This window comes from Amblyomma mixtum, chromosome 5, assembly GCF_055824585.1.
Source record: "Amblyomma mixtum isolate Tamu chromosome 5, ASM5582458v1, whole genome shotgun sequence".
Classification (NCBI taxonomy): Eukaryota; Metazoa; Arthropoda; class Arachnida; order Ixodida; family Ixodidae; genus Amblyomma; species Amblyomma mixtum.
The window spans coordinates 127,096,441-127,111,693 of NC_143016.1; the positions used below are offsets into that span (position 1 = coordinate 127,096,441).

The following is a 15,253-nucleotide window of genomic DNA, read 5'->3' on the forward strand; positions in this document are numbered from 1 at the left end:
CTATGCACTAGTCAACATGGTTTCAGGCGTGGATTTTCCTGCAGTACGCAGATGGTAGAGTTTGTTCATGATTTAGCATCGGCAATCGATAAGCAACAAGTTGTGGGCTGCGTTTTCTTGGATTTCCGTAAAGCATTTGATGTTGTCGCGCACAGTCTTCTCTACAAATTGAAAGCGTGCAACCTGGATTGTAAAGTAACTGCGTGGATTGCAGAATATCTGTTGTAACGAAAACAGGCTGTTTTTCTGGACGGTATTTCTTCACAGTATGCACCAGTTACGTCGGGAGTTCCCCAAGGCTCAGTATTGGGCCCACGTTTGTTTTTGCTGCATATTAATGATATTTCAGTTGGCATACAGTCTTCATTCAGGATGTTTGCCAATGATTGTGCTGTTTACAGAGTAGTAAATTCCACTTCTGATTCGCAAATCCTGCAAACTGATTTAAATACTGTAGCAGACTGGTGTGTGCGTTGGGACATGTCATTAAACATAAACAAAACTGCTCACGTCACCTTCACAAGAAAACGTGCTAATCATCCGTACAGGTACAGAAGAAGCTGCGTCTCCCTCCTGCCCGGTAGCTGTTGTCGACAGCGTTCCAAAATTGCAGTCGGCAGCGAGCTTCTTGAGCGCGGCTACGTAGGCGCTCACAGTTTCTCCTCCCAGTTGATCTCGTCGTTGGAAGCGAGCCCGGCTGTAGACCTTGGATGGCCTTGGGTCGTAGTGCTTTTGCAGCGCTTTTACGATGTCGTCGTAAGACACTGCCGCTGGTGTGCTTGGCTGAATAAGGGCGCAGACAGTATCGTAGGTCTGCTCCCCGCACAGCGTCAGCAGGTTGGCCCTCTTCAAGGCTGGGTCTGTGATGTTGTTAGCTTCAAAGTAGAACTGAAGGCGTCCAACCCACGATGACCACGATGAGCCGTTGAACTCTGGTATCTGATTGGGAAACCCTCGCGTAGCCATGGCTTGTCAATAGCGTTGCGTAGCGCGGGTCGAATCCACTTTCTCGTCGCCACTGTCGTGTCCGGTCGCTGTGTTGAATGCAGCGAAAGACGCACACGGTACTTTAAGACTTCGTTTATTTAAAGCCGATGAGGGTGCGACCAGCGTCGACCGAGGCAGGAGCCGAACTGGCCGCCCGAAGAAAGGAGGGAGCGGAGAAGCGTCCACGGGAGGGAGTGGCTTCCCAAAACAGGAGGAGGATGCGGGGGCGCACCATGGGGGGGCATCTGGCGACAGCGTGCGACGAGGGGCAAGTGGTCGTTAGGAGGAGGATGCGAGTGGTCGTTAGGAGGAGGATGCGAGTGGTCGTTAGGAGGAGGATGCGGGGGCGCACACACACAAAAGCAATAAGGGGACACAACAAGAATTCATGATTTTACTCTAAACATAAGCAAGTCCTTTAAATATCTAGGCGTCTTTTTTACATCGGACTTACGATGGAATAAGCACATTAATTATATGGCGAATAAGGTAGCATCACGTTTGGGTTTCCTACGGCGGAATTTTAGCCATTTAAAGTAACTTAAAAACACAGCTGTATTTCAGTCATGTACGCTCCATACTTGAATATGGATGTGTTTGCTGGGACCCACACACATCTGAGTGTGTAGAAAAATTAGAGAAAATTCAGAATATGGCTGTTAGATTTGTTCTTGGCATTTATAAGCGGCAAGTTAGTATGACGGACAGCAAACGAAAACTTAATTGGAAAGAGTTGAAGGACCGTAGAAGGTACATAAGATTGAAATTTTTCCATGAGATTTATTATTCGAAAACTGGCATAAACCGCCAACAATATATCCAGGCACCTCATTATATCTCAAAGCGACTGGACCACTGCTTGAAGGTCAGGGAATTTTCTTGCAAGGGTGACGTCTTGCGTTATTCTTTTTTTGTTAGAACTGTTCGGGACTGGAACAGTTTGCCATCGAGCATTGTATGTATCACATCTAATGAAGCATTTTTCTATGCACTGCAATAATTGTTTTATACCTGTATTGAAGTCTGTACCCCCCTGCTGTAATGCCCTGCGGGGCGATTGAGGTAACTAATAAATAAATAAAAATAAAATAGAACTGTACATCTTAAATGCTAGTGTGGGGTAAAGGGGTGAGGCATGTTTAGATCGTCGCCGAAATCATCTGTCACATCGGGGAGGAAGAAAAAACTTTATTTAAAGAGATACTGAATAAAATGTTTAGAAATACTGAGAAATTGCTTGGTTTTTATTTGTAGGACTCGATTACCCATATATAGAGTCATCGATTTGATTATTTTTCAGCGTGTGGCTGCATTTTGGACGTTTTGTGAGCGGTCACCGGGCCGCCCTCAGCACGCGCCTGCCTACGAACTGGCGGGCATTAGTGTGCGTGGATGCACGCTCACCTCCGCAAAGTGGCGCTGGCCATCGAGGCACCCTAGCGGGCATCACGTCACGCGTCACGTCGACCCTCAGCGGCGCCGTAGGCAAGCTGGCTTAGCAGGAATCCTTTCCCGCTCATTCCTTTGGCGAGCGCGAGATGGCGCTGCAGGTACTCTCTCTGCGAAATGTTGCTTTCTGATTCGCCGTTGCTGCGGAGGATGAGGAAGTCGGAAGAATTGTCCCCTAACAAGGCAAGCAGTCACCCAAAGTATAGAAACGCTAGATTCGGGCAGAGAATCTTGAAGCCTGGCCGCGAGGAAGTTGAACGAATTGAACTATAGAATGAAGCGAAAGCAAGCCAAAAGCGTTCACTTACGCGCTCTCCGTCCTGGATAGACTGCGACGGCTAAGGCTGACGTTACATTGCCTATTGTGAGAGCTTTGACAAGCATCCGCTAGGTGCGGTCGTTTGAAAAGTATTCATTAAAATAACGTTCTGTTGATTTCTATTTCAAAAGAGTATTGTTTTGGTCAGTCTCAGTGCCAGAGCTTTCATTTGGGCCAAGAATCTCCTCGGCAGATTTTTTGTTCACTATCCCTTTTAGACCAGCAAAGAGACCCAGTGAAAAGGAGTTCTGTCTCCGCTAATGAGCGTTGTTCATTTGCCAAACCCAAGAAAAGTCAACATTCCAGGAATGTGGAGGAGGGTTAGGAAAATAATGAGAGGCAATGGCAAAGTTACACGAGTGCGGAATATGTTCTGTATCTGCCCTGATCTTCGGAAAATTGGCAGTCAGCTGTGTCACGCCAACAGAATTTCCGGACCATTACTGGGATGAAGAGAGAGTTCAGGAGACGGACGTACAATTGGGTTTTCTACACGAGGTCATGCGCTCAAGATCGAAGACAACCTCCAATGCGTGAATTGCACGGAGTGTTTCCGAGCCCAAAACAGACGTGGTCAAGCGTTTACGCTCGCGAAGTCCTCTGCAGTCGGAGCAGGAACCAGGGGCTTTGCACCGGAATCATGGCGCCGTCGTCCGGATGCACAATGCCCGAGTTAGAAGTTACGAGGAGCATGGACAATCAATCAGTCAGGTTTATTTCCACATCAAGCATGTGAGGAGCGGGGACAAAAAGCATATACAGGCTTGACGGAGGTCTCTGCCCCCTACATCAGCTACATTGTGCACGAAAACCCACAATCACACAACGCTACAGTACATCCCTATTGAAAAAACTCTGCGTGAGTTTGCACGAGAACAGTGATTTTTGTACGATCACGTTCATTTTGCACACGAATGCGCAGAAATTGTGCGTTACCTGTACGCATTCTGTGCGTCCTGTGTGTACATATGCGCGTACTGTGAGCTGATAGACGTTCACGCACACTCTTTGCGTGTAAAAAATCGTGGACTCTCGTGGAGAACTCTGTGTACGTGGACATCTGCGTGCTGAGAGGGGCTTGCCGAAGCTGTGCGTGCTTATGTGCATACTGAGCAAGCTCAGTGAGGCTGCGTGTGGCCATGTGTGCGTTTGCTTGCTTAGTAGCAACTTGTCGAGACTGTAAAGGCCCATTTAGGGTGAAAGCAAACAAAGTTCGAGCATTCAGTTAATGATTACTTCTCAATAATGAGCAATAAGCTCACGTTTTGCTGTTTTGTAATTTTCGTCTTGGCGTAAGTACCCATTAATCATTTTCAACTTCAGCAAACAAATAACCAAAAAATTATCTTTTAGTGCAAAATGGTTCCCTTCGATACTGCAGGGACCTGTACATGACAACATGCACACTGAGCAAGAACTTGTCAACATTGGAAGTTCATTGTAAAATAATGTAAAAAACAAGCTGCTGGTGACTCTTACAGCATCCTTCAGTTCTTCCTTTAACCAATTCTGAAAGTTACAGATATGTTATAGATGCATGATGAAAGCCATCCAGAGCACTTACGTTGTTGCCCGTCATGCAGACAACCATATTTCGAAATCAGAAGCAACACAACCATTTGTTGCTTGCACTCGAAAGGAGTCAATCAATGGAATAACTCTGAAAGGGCAACAGTGTTTGTTAGGTGCAACAAACAAGCTTGGGGATATAATCAGGTTCAATCAAACATGACGTGCAGAAAGCGAAATGTGAGCTGTAACAGGAATGTTACGAGGCAATTTCCAAAACCATTTCCAAAGCAATTTCCAAAGTCATTAGCATAAATTTACATACACGTAAAAAGGCCATGCAAGCCTACTCGAAAAGACAGTTTTGAATTCACAGTTGGTGTCAAAAGTTCAGAAATTAGTGCCCTCTCTCAATTTCAGTGACAAATCACAGATCGATTAATTAATTCCCAGTATGGCTCCAGAACAAATCCAATGAATCTCAAATGTGCGAAGTATATATACCACACATGTTGCCTGATTAGCACCAGCATTGCATGATGCATGACAAAGTATCACACTCTTCATTCTTTTTCAATCTGTTTTGAAATTTGCACTACCACAAAGACCATCTGGATGGACTATGATTCCATCATATTGCTGAGAGTCACATTCGGAGACCAAGAGCAACACAACAGTGTGCTGCACATGAGTGGATATAATGCACTGGGACAACTGTGCACAGTAAGGAACGCTTGTAAGGCGTCAGGCATTTGCTTGGGGAATGTAATCAAGTTCAGTCATGTTTCATGTGTAGAAAGGAAGATAAAAGTTGTAGCAGAACTATGAAATCCAACATCCAATACTGAACTTCCCCAGGTGATCTACACACACATAAAAAGCACGAAAGGATAAGCTCAGCGGTACTGTTAAGTTTGATGCCCTTTGAGGTTTGACTTGCGCGTCTGTATGCAACCATCAGATACCATCTTGAAGTTACCAGAATGCCCAAAACAACTTTGTTGAACTGTTCTACTCTAAACTGAAATACTTTTCCTTAAAACATTTTTTTTGCGACATGCTGTGTAGCTAATTATAAAATAAAGAAAAGAAGCTGATAAAATTTTCTCATCTCAAACGTACTGATAAGTACACAAATCTGAGTGCTTTCAAGAGAGGTGACACACCCGGTATTCAGTGTCCAGAAGCATACATAATGCTGCAGAATCCTATAGCAAGAAAATTTCTTTTAGTTGACAGATGGCTATGTCTGGTCACAAAGTCAATACCAAGTAAGGCGCATATCCTAACCTGCAATTACATGAAGCTGCACGTGCTTCATAGGCTGTAACTCCACCAATAACTGCTACATATTTCCCACCTCTAGCACGAGTGCGGAATCAATATACAGCATGCAAACAGCAGTTTTGTTGCTTTAGCTTCTTTACTATGCTGTTTAGGCAAGAGACGAGTTGAAATATTTGCATGGGCAGTTCTCGATTGAAGGAACGTAAAAAACATCCGCACTCCTTTCTGCTGAAGCGACTGGTGGACCACTTTTGCATGTCGCATCTCGTATGACTTGCTAAGGGTCCAGACTGACACACGCACTTCGTCAAACCTTCACAGAAAACACTCTTCGCTTTTGCTATAAGCTCCGGCCACAGGCAGTAAGTATCCCGTCACCGTTCACATCGCAAAAGAAGGCAGCGCTCGCAGGCGGTCAGTTTGAGCTGACAGCGACAGGCGTTGCAGGCACACCGCCGAATAAGTTTCCAAGGAAGCCACACTGTAGAAGGGCGCCGTCTTGTAATCGAAACACACCACAGAAACAATGGCCACTGTCGCTGCTTATGAGCCAGGCATTTTTGCAACGAAGTTAGCAGTGCAATAGGCCGAAAGGTTCGACTCATCAAACGACGGCACCGCACTGCTGACCTCATTATCGTTGTCGACCAGACATCCATAACATATATGCCCCGACGGATCGCTTAATTGGGAGCTGCTACCACTCTTGGATGAGAGCGCGCCCACCGGCAGCACACACCGGTAATCCTTCTTCTTTTGCGATTCCAGCACAGTAACAGCGGCGCGCAAGACCGCCCAGCAGCAGCACAAGAAAACAAGCGAAGCTCACGGCGGTGATCTCAGAAACCATGCAGCATGTCGGATAGGCTTTGGATTTGACGCGCTAGACCATGCCCACTCACGCACGCACGCACGCACGCACGACTGTACCGACACGCATATTAATGCGTCCATGCGTCACAAATTTCTCAAGTTTTTAATGCTAATATGTGCACAAGAACTTAATTATTTTTGTAACGAAAGTTTCATTTGGTTTTAGTCCTTTGCTATCGCACTGCCCAAAAGCATAGAGCCCGAAAGAGACGACCTGGAGGAATGCCTGGAGGCGATGCCTTTCTAAACGGGCCGAAGGAAGCCGGAACTGGCCGAAGCGCTAGCCAACGAACGCAGCGTCTGGGGAGGGACAGCATGGCGGTCAGCGTTACTACGTTTGTCGTGGTCCTTTGTGGTGCCGAGGGCATGAACCATCGCTGGCATGAGCATTTGTCACTCTTCCGATATGTGATGTGCCGACAGCAGTGAAATTCGCTGGTGCGATGTACGAAAACGTGGTAAGGTGCTGAGTAAACCTGTGTTTATAGCGTGCGTCAGCGGGCTCGACGGATAGCGCGTCGTCCTTTGCGCGCCTTCACTGGAAACGCTATGCTGACGGTGGGGCTCATTTCCTCCATGGCGGAGCAGCTGGTGGGAGACCACTACCCGGGTGACATCTCGCATCTTGGGGGTAAGTTAATTTTCTTCGAACCTGTTCATTATTTCAAAGCCTTTGCGCACAACTGGCCACGTCAACACAGCTAGTACAGAGACGCGAAGACGCAGTGCCTATCGCGGCAGCACGCAGCGCTGAAAGGTTGTTTGCTGGCGGCACACGGGCATGAATGCGCGTGTAGTGTCAGTGGTCACACGGTCATGGTCAGTATGCCATGCAAATATGCACAGCTGATCCGATCGCGGGGTGCACGATATCGGCGCCGTACTGCCGCCGTACTGCCATTCATCTCTCGCCGAGAATGGAATATGTGCCCACCAATAGATCTTCGGCCCGGGCTTTACATTCTCGCCGCATGTTACGCTGTAATTGAAGTAACAGCGCTCGAGCAGTTTAACTACGTAGACTGCGATTCAGCTGTATGCGTTAGGATTGAGCTTCCTCCTCTTTCACTTGTATTTCACTTGTACTTTTATAAATTGTGTATTTAAGGTACGAAGCTGCATATGATCCAGCTGCGTTCGTACTTATAGCCGAGCCAGTGTAGTCGAGCCTTGAATAGCAGAACGGTGAGATAAAAACAAATTGCTCTGAAGTTTTCCGCCTCTATTTTGGCATTCGCTTTTTCATACTTTGGCTCGGAGCTGAAATGGTACAAACAACTGCAAAATGCACACAGGTGCCCTAGCTCCATTTGCCCTAAATCCCGAAGTTTCAGTGAAATTTAAGGGTAATTGAGCCTTTAATATGTACGAAGAATAAACTTGATTGTTTCATGATTATAACCAATGGCGCAAATAAATCTGACTTTGACTTAAATATGCTGAGGTACCTCTCCAATACCTTATTTGATGTTAAAGGAAAAAGTGTGGTTTTTCTGCAATTGGCACTATTAATTCATCATACCTGTGAGAATGTGAAATCAGTGCTAATCATGCCAGATTTCAAATTGAGGGACGCATGCAGAATTTGAAGCAAACCAGCCTTCTACTGAAAATATCGTTCTGCTGTGGTCTCTTCTTTTGAATGGTGGCATGTATTGTAGAAACGATGCTGGATATCGATATGCAAGTGATGTCTCGTCTGAGGCTAGCTTGTGAATTACTGCCGTGGTTATGAATTTCTTGTTGCCTGGCCCACTTCGAAATGTGGTTAAACAGTTGTGTTCCATTCTGCGACCGGCTCCTTTTTGTGCCTTGCACTTTGCCTTACATGCTCGATTCTAGTCCATTTTTTGCACTGTGCTGCTGTTAAATGTGTCTTTTTACCTTGCAGCAATCTCCACATAACTTTACCAGCAATGCCTCTTCCAAGCTCTCCAGTATGGCTGTGCCAGCCTTTCACTTGGTGCTAGGATGCCCAGCAAGCAAGCAGGCTTTTGAGGTAAGCACTGAAGACATCTTCCGACACAAGTAGCTTTTATTTTCCTAGTCCACTGCTACTTGTGTGACCCCTCGTTATGTTGATTTTCGCAAGTTAGGTTGCCTATTAAGGGCTCTCTTTTGTTTTTCACCTGCTGCTGTGGCCTACTGCGTTGGTGTTCGGCTACTGAGCCCAAAGACGCGGGATTGAATTGTGGTGGCTTCGTTTCGACAAGGCGAAATGCATATTTGCTCGTGTGTTATGCAATGTCAGTGCATGTTAAAGAATCTTTGGTGGTCGAAATTTATGCACAGCCCTCCTCTATGAATGGAGCTATTGTTCAACTTTGAAGCATTAAAGGGACACTGATGGCAAGCTGAAGTTGACCTGTGATGATGAAGTTCCGCATCCTAACCACAAAGACGACACTTTTTCTGAAAGTGGAGCTTTATAAGCCAGAGAAAGCAAAACATACAATTTTCATCAGCACCGGCTGATTTCGGAAGTAAATTGCGATGCGCTGACTCCGTTTTTTTTTGGCACAGATTCCAGAGGCTAGGCTGAACTGCCATTCACCTCAGAACGGTTATCATGGAGTCCTTTGTGTAGACTTCATGAGTTCAAATCGAGTGGCGGGAAAATTTTTAAATGTAATTTTTGCGCCAATCGTGTTGATGGCCTTTGCGCTGCTGTTAAAACCGGGATAGCAGTATGGTATCCCATAAAACTAGGTTCAGGACTTGCAGGAAGTGGTTTATGACATTCCGCTAGCTTGTGCAAGAAACTACTTCAGGGATATGTGCAGGTGTCTTTAATGTGTTCCTGAGTGAGCACTAACTTGTTAGGGGGAAGGCAGCTTCTAATCTGGCACTACAGTGCCAATGTCGTGAGTGTAAATCATAAGATGACCCATCAGTGTGTACGCCTGATTTCTGTGACACTTCAGTGGTGTACAGAAGTGGTAAACAAATCTGTAAGGTATTTGATGCATATCTCCAAGGCAACGGCTGTATGAGTAGCGAAGCCATTAGTCAATCTTCAACGGAAAGAATTTTCTCTTTTAGATGACGTGCTTGTATATCAGTGACAGTTATTTGTTGTCCTGCCTTTCGCTGGTGTGGGTCATGTGTGGCGCATCTTCATGCGAGCCTTCTTTTCCTTCACAAAAAATTCAATTGATAGTCCAACCTGTTTTCTTCTCTTTTCCTGTGTTGCATCTTTTGGCTGGTTTTAAATCTGTAACTGAGCTCAGACCGTGATAATTACAGCCGGTAAACAGGGCTACTGAATGTGAGCTTGGCATACATGCGTACTGTATGTGTGAAGGTGCAGTTTACAATATTCAGAAATGCTTGATAGCCTTACAAGAATCTAAAATTTTGTTGGAATTCCTATTTGTTCTCTGTTCAAGTGTCGAGAGTTTTTCCGCTTCATCGTGTGATTAGAGCCACTTTGGTACTTAAGCTGAGATCTTTTCTTTAGCCTGCATGTTTCTCACTTTTGGGACAGAAACTTGGAGGCTAATGAAGAGAGTTCAGCTTAAAAGAGTATAGACACCTAATCTTGGTGGCATGTTTTCTTCTCTATAATGATGCGGAAGACACTACTATGCATGAATCACCATCTGGTATTCGCGTGAGACCGCTAAATAATTTATAATCAACTTTTTCTGCCATCCTGTTTCGGTGAACAATTTGACTATGGCTATGACATCAAAGAGAGGTTATAGGTCACGTGAGGCGTGGGAAAACTGCACTTATAATCGCTGCTTCATCATTTTAATTTGCTACAGCACTGACACCAGCATTCCTTAAGAGCCAGAACTACCAATTGTATTGCAGTTTTTCATGCCTCACGTGACCAATAACCTCGCTTTGACGTCACAGCCATCATTCAGCTGTTGAAACCGAAACAAATACAGCAGGAGAAAGAAATTTGATTATAAATTATTTAGCGGTCATAGGAGGATGCCATGTGGTAATCCGTGTATAATACTTTATGCCTTATTACAAAGAAAAAAACACGTGCCAAACGATAAGGACAGCAAAGTGAGCTATGGAAAGAAAAATGATAAGTCTAACATTAAGAGACCAAAAGGGGGCGGAGTGGGTGAGGGAACAAACGCGGGTTAATGACATGCTACTTGAAATTAAGAGGAAGAAACGGGCCTGGGCGGGGCTTGTAATGGGAAGACAACATAACCGCTGGTCCTTAAGGGTAATGGAGTGGATTCCAAGAGAAGTCAAGCGTAGCAGGGGGCGGCAGAAAGTTAGATGGGCGGATGAGATTAAGAAGTTTGCGGGGATATGGTGGCCACACCTAGCAAAGGACAGGGTTAATGTGGAGACATGGGTGAGTCCTTTGCCCTGCAGTGGGCCTAGTCAGGCTGATGATGATGGTATGTGTCGCACCTGCTGCTTCGTGCTATCAGCTGGCCCATGCTTGGCCGACCAGACTAGCCAAATTTGTGATGTGGGTTTTCTATTGAACCTGAATTTGTGTACACAGAGGACTTGAATGGTAGCAGGCGATGCTGTGCATGTGTTCACGCCACAGCACACATGACCCACACTGAAAGCTTCTCTGCCTTTAGTAAGACAGCTGCATCAGTCTGGGGCATAACGTATCCCAGTGCTAGAGTATGAGTAAATTGCTCTGGAATTTTAATCTGGTATCAGGTAGCATAGCGCAAAAGAAGGCTAGCGCGGCTGCCTAATATTCTCTTGGGCAGCTGTGTTGGATTTTCAGTGCCTGTTAGTGTAATCCGTGAAAGTTCATTGTAACCCATTCGTTTCGATGTAAATTAGGAAGTCTTCAGAGCCCTGTACTTTTTAATGATAATAACAAGGTAATGCAGTAATTCAATTGTACCTGTTTTCTTTCAACACAGTAAAGTGCTGCTGGGTCGAGATCACAGTTTTACTTTGTAGGTGTGCTCAGGCTGTCATCATCATCATCAGCAGCAGCAGCAGCAGCAGCAGCCTGACTACACCCACTGCAGGGCAAAGCCTCTCCCATGTCTCTCCAATTAACCCTGTCCTTTGCCACTTGCGGCCACTGTATCCCCACAAACTTCTTAAAGGGACACTGAGGAGAAATTGAAGTTGGCTTGTATCGACAGAATACCAGCTCCTGATTACAAAAACGCCACTCATACTGACAACAAAGCTCTTGTAACGTAGAAAAGAGCAAGAACCAAAATACAGGTATCGCCGCCACAGGCCAAACTCGCAAGTACAAGCGTCATGACGTCATATAACGAAACAGTGTTGCTAGAACCAAACCAATGGTTCTAGCAACGCTAGGACACGAGAAGCACAAATCACTGAGGCGCAGCCAATGCATGCGCAAATCTCCTTGACGTCGCCAGATGGCGCCACGTGCCGGGCAGCTACGCGCTCGCCTGAAGCATCGGGACCAATCAGCGCCTGCTCGCGGCGTTAGGCGGGCTCCCGGTATTCTGCTAGCGGTATCAAGGTACACGGTATGCTAAAGGTGTCTATTTGCGAGAACTTCGTTGACGACTTCGAGAACGAGATCCATCGTAACGCTCGCAAAACGCCGGTGCAAACGTAAGCGAAGCGACTGTAGCGACGGCCGCAATAGCCGATAGATGCCTTCAACGTGCGGCCGGCGGTAGCTTTCTTTTCGGCTGCTGCTAGGCCGCACTGCTGGCCGCCAGAAATCACGGAGTCTGCAACACGTCATGTCACGTCATGTTTCACGTCACTTAGTCCTCTGTCGTCATAGCCGAATCCCAAGTTTGAATCACAGCGGCGGGAAAAACCTTTTCAACTTCGAATCCAAATTTCTTAGAAATAAATGCATTTTTCGCTGCCGGCCAAGTGGCAACGAAGCTATGACATGCCGAACTATCGGATTTTGCTATAAAAAATATATTAATAGTGCTCTCCTCAGTGTCCCTTTAATCTCATCCACCCACCATTTTTTCCTGTGTGTGTGTCTTTTCGCCATTCTGAAATTCTATCATACAAATGGATTGATGCACGTAGTGTCAGGTGCTTAATGTGATACCACCAGCTCACCCCAAGCTGTGCTCAGATTTGCCTCATTGCTGCAGGAGCAATAAGGCAGGCTTGAGGCTGAGTGGTGCAAAAACATGATTTTTCAAGAATGTCTCTGTGGAAATTGCAATTAATCATGTGAATTTGCTTTCATTTTAGGAGCTGCACACAAGCTGTGCGCCTTTCCATGCTGATCATGCTGGCCAGGTACGCTTATGGTTACATTACTAGGTTGTTTTCATAATGGCAGTTGTGGATTTCTGTGTGGTTTTAAAACATAAATTGTATAAGTATTTGGCCTGCCACAAAAGTATAGTGGTGCATTCAAGGCCAGTGTTACAAAGGGATGTTTTGATTGCTGCAAGAACTTGAAGGTCCCTGTGTGGTCACTGTGGAAGGCCCCCTCCCTACTTAGGAATTGCTATTTGGGTTACTCAGTCATTTGGCAGAGGAATAGTGTATAGAGATAAGGGATGGAAGAATGCTTCCAACTAAAGAAAAAAATCCAGCAAGCAGTCATAGAAGCAGAAGTACAAAAATGGCAAGGCTTTCTCTAATTTACATCGAATCTTTTTCACTTAGACTTCTTATTGCATACAACGGCTGATGCTTGGCTTACACACAGATTTTCTTTAGGTTTGCAGTAGGTCTCACATTCTTGTATGATATGGTCACGGTGCCAAAAAATGATGGTGGTGTTAGAAAACTCGGAATATAGAGGAATGTTATTGCTGACCTTATGGAGAACTATGGTAGCTGTGCAGTCGTTATAAATATCTTCCAATATTTTCACATAACACTCTTACACCCTGATTCCACAATGCCTGCATGGCAGCTGTGGTTCCACCGAGTCAATTGCTGTCTGGTAGTCAATGAAGGCTATATATTGGGGTTGGTTATATTCTGCCCATTTCTCTATCACCTGATTGATTGCATGAATGTGGTCTCTTGTTGAGTATCCTTTACGAAAGCCTGCCTGATCATTTGGTTGATTGAATTCGAAGGTTGTCCTGACTCTATTAGTGATTACCTTAGTAAATACCTTGTAGGCAATCGATAGTAAGCTGATCGGTCTGTAAATCTTCAAGTCCTTGACATCTTCTTTCTTATGAATTAAAATAATGTTCGCATTCTTCCAAGCTCCTGATACGCTCGTGGTCACGAGGCAAGCGTGTACAGGGTGGCTAGTTTCTCTAGCACAATCTCTCCTCCGTCCTTCAACAAATCTGCTGTTACCTGATCCTCACCAGCTGCTTTGCCCCTTTGCATTGCTCCTGAGGCTTTCTTTACTTCCTCCCTTGTTACTGGCGGGATGTCCCATTGCTATGCTTTACTGCCTCTCTCCGTAATGTTCTGATTACATTCACTACTGTAGAGATTTGTGCAGAACTCTTCGGCTACTTTAACTATCTTATCCATATTGCTTATGACATTGCCCTCTTTGTCTTTTAGCGCATACAACTGGTTTTTACCTGTGATTAGTTTTCTCTTCACTGATTTTAGGCTACCTCCATGCTTTAGAGCATGCTAGGTTTTCTGCATGTTAAACTTTCTTATGTTGGCTACCGTGCACTTATAAATAACTTCGATAGCTCTCCTAGTTCTATTCTATCTCTGAAGTTAGATGTCCTCATGCTTTGGCGTTTCTTCATCAGATCTTTCGTCTCTTGAGATAGCTTGCAGGTATCCTCTCGAATGATCTGACCACCTACTTCTGCAGCACGCTCCAATGAATTTAAATATGTATTTAAAGATAACAGTTGAGGTGGGAGATTGAGCTTCGAGATTTGCACTTCAACTCGGGAGTTATGCCACTGCTACACAGAATACTTGATCGCCGTAGAGATATTTCATCATCTGCCACCAAGCTGCTGTGGCGCCACTGTCACAGTTGATAATTTTGCTGGGAAGCTGTTGTAGCGCTCACACAGTTTTGAAAAGGTGGTATTCATTGTATTTGTGGTATTGGCAACAGTAATAATATGCTTGCTGCAGTGTTTTGTGGCTAGCCTTCTTTTTTTTTAGTGAAATAAGTTGTACATTTCATGTGGAGTATTCTTTGAGCGATTAAATTGCTTTGATTTTATTCCTTCGTGTATAGTTGCGAGTGCTCCATGTCTGAGTGCAAATTTCTACCACTGAAAAGCCTTCAAAATCTTAATAGATGTCCACACTGTTCTAGGGACTCAGTGGCTATTGGAAATGCCCATTTAGCTGTATTCAAGTGCCACTGAGTTAATAGCCATTTGAAAGCCTTCAAAATGCCTGTGTGACACGGTTATTAGATTTTGTGCAGGTTTGATGCTGAGCAGTCTGCGTGCTTGAGTTGGGTTTTCCAGTGTCTGTATTTCAAACCTGAAACTTTTCGAAATCATCATTAGTTCATTAATGGAAGAAGTACTTGTGCCCTTTTCTGGAATTTCCAGAAAACAGATTAACTGAATTTTTTTGCATATACTCCTACCTTTTTGCAGGTGCTGCATAGTGAGAACCTGTATCAAGACGCCAACCTGCTGGACTTGGAGAAACTGAAGAAATTGTTTAGCCACTGTGTGGCACCCATCATGAGGGATGTGGCATTAATAAAGCCAGTTAAGGTGACCTTATCTATGTTCTTTTGCAAGCATGCTACACACATGAGAACCATCCCACGAAGCACCGTTTCTGCAAAGCTTGTTATCTCACAACATGCATGCTGAATGAGGCAGTGACAGACAGATGAGGAGGCCTTAATGCAGTACATTAGCGTACCGTGTTGAGCAGTGATGTAGGAGCCTTGCAGCCATGCAATTTATTATCGGCATCATGATGGTAACTCCATTAGAC

General features: G+C 45.1%; 1 pseudogene; it reads left to right on the plus strand.

Moving 5' to 3' along the window:
- Window positions 1-15,253, plus strand: part of LOC149343655 (uncharacterized) — a 44,357-nt pseudogene that overhangs the window by 25,553 nt on the left and 3,551 nt on the right.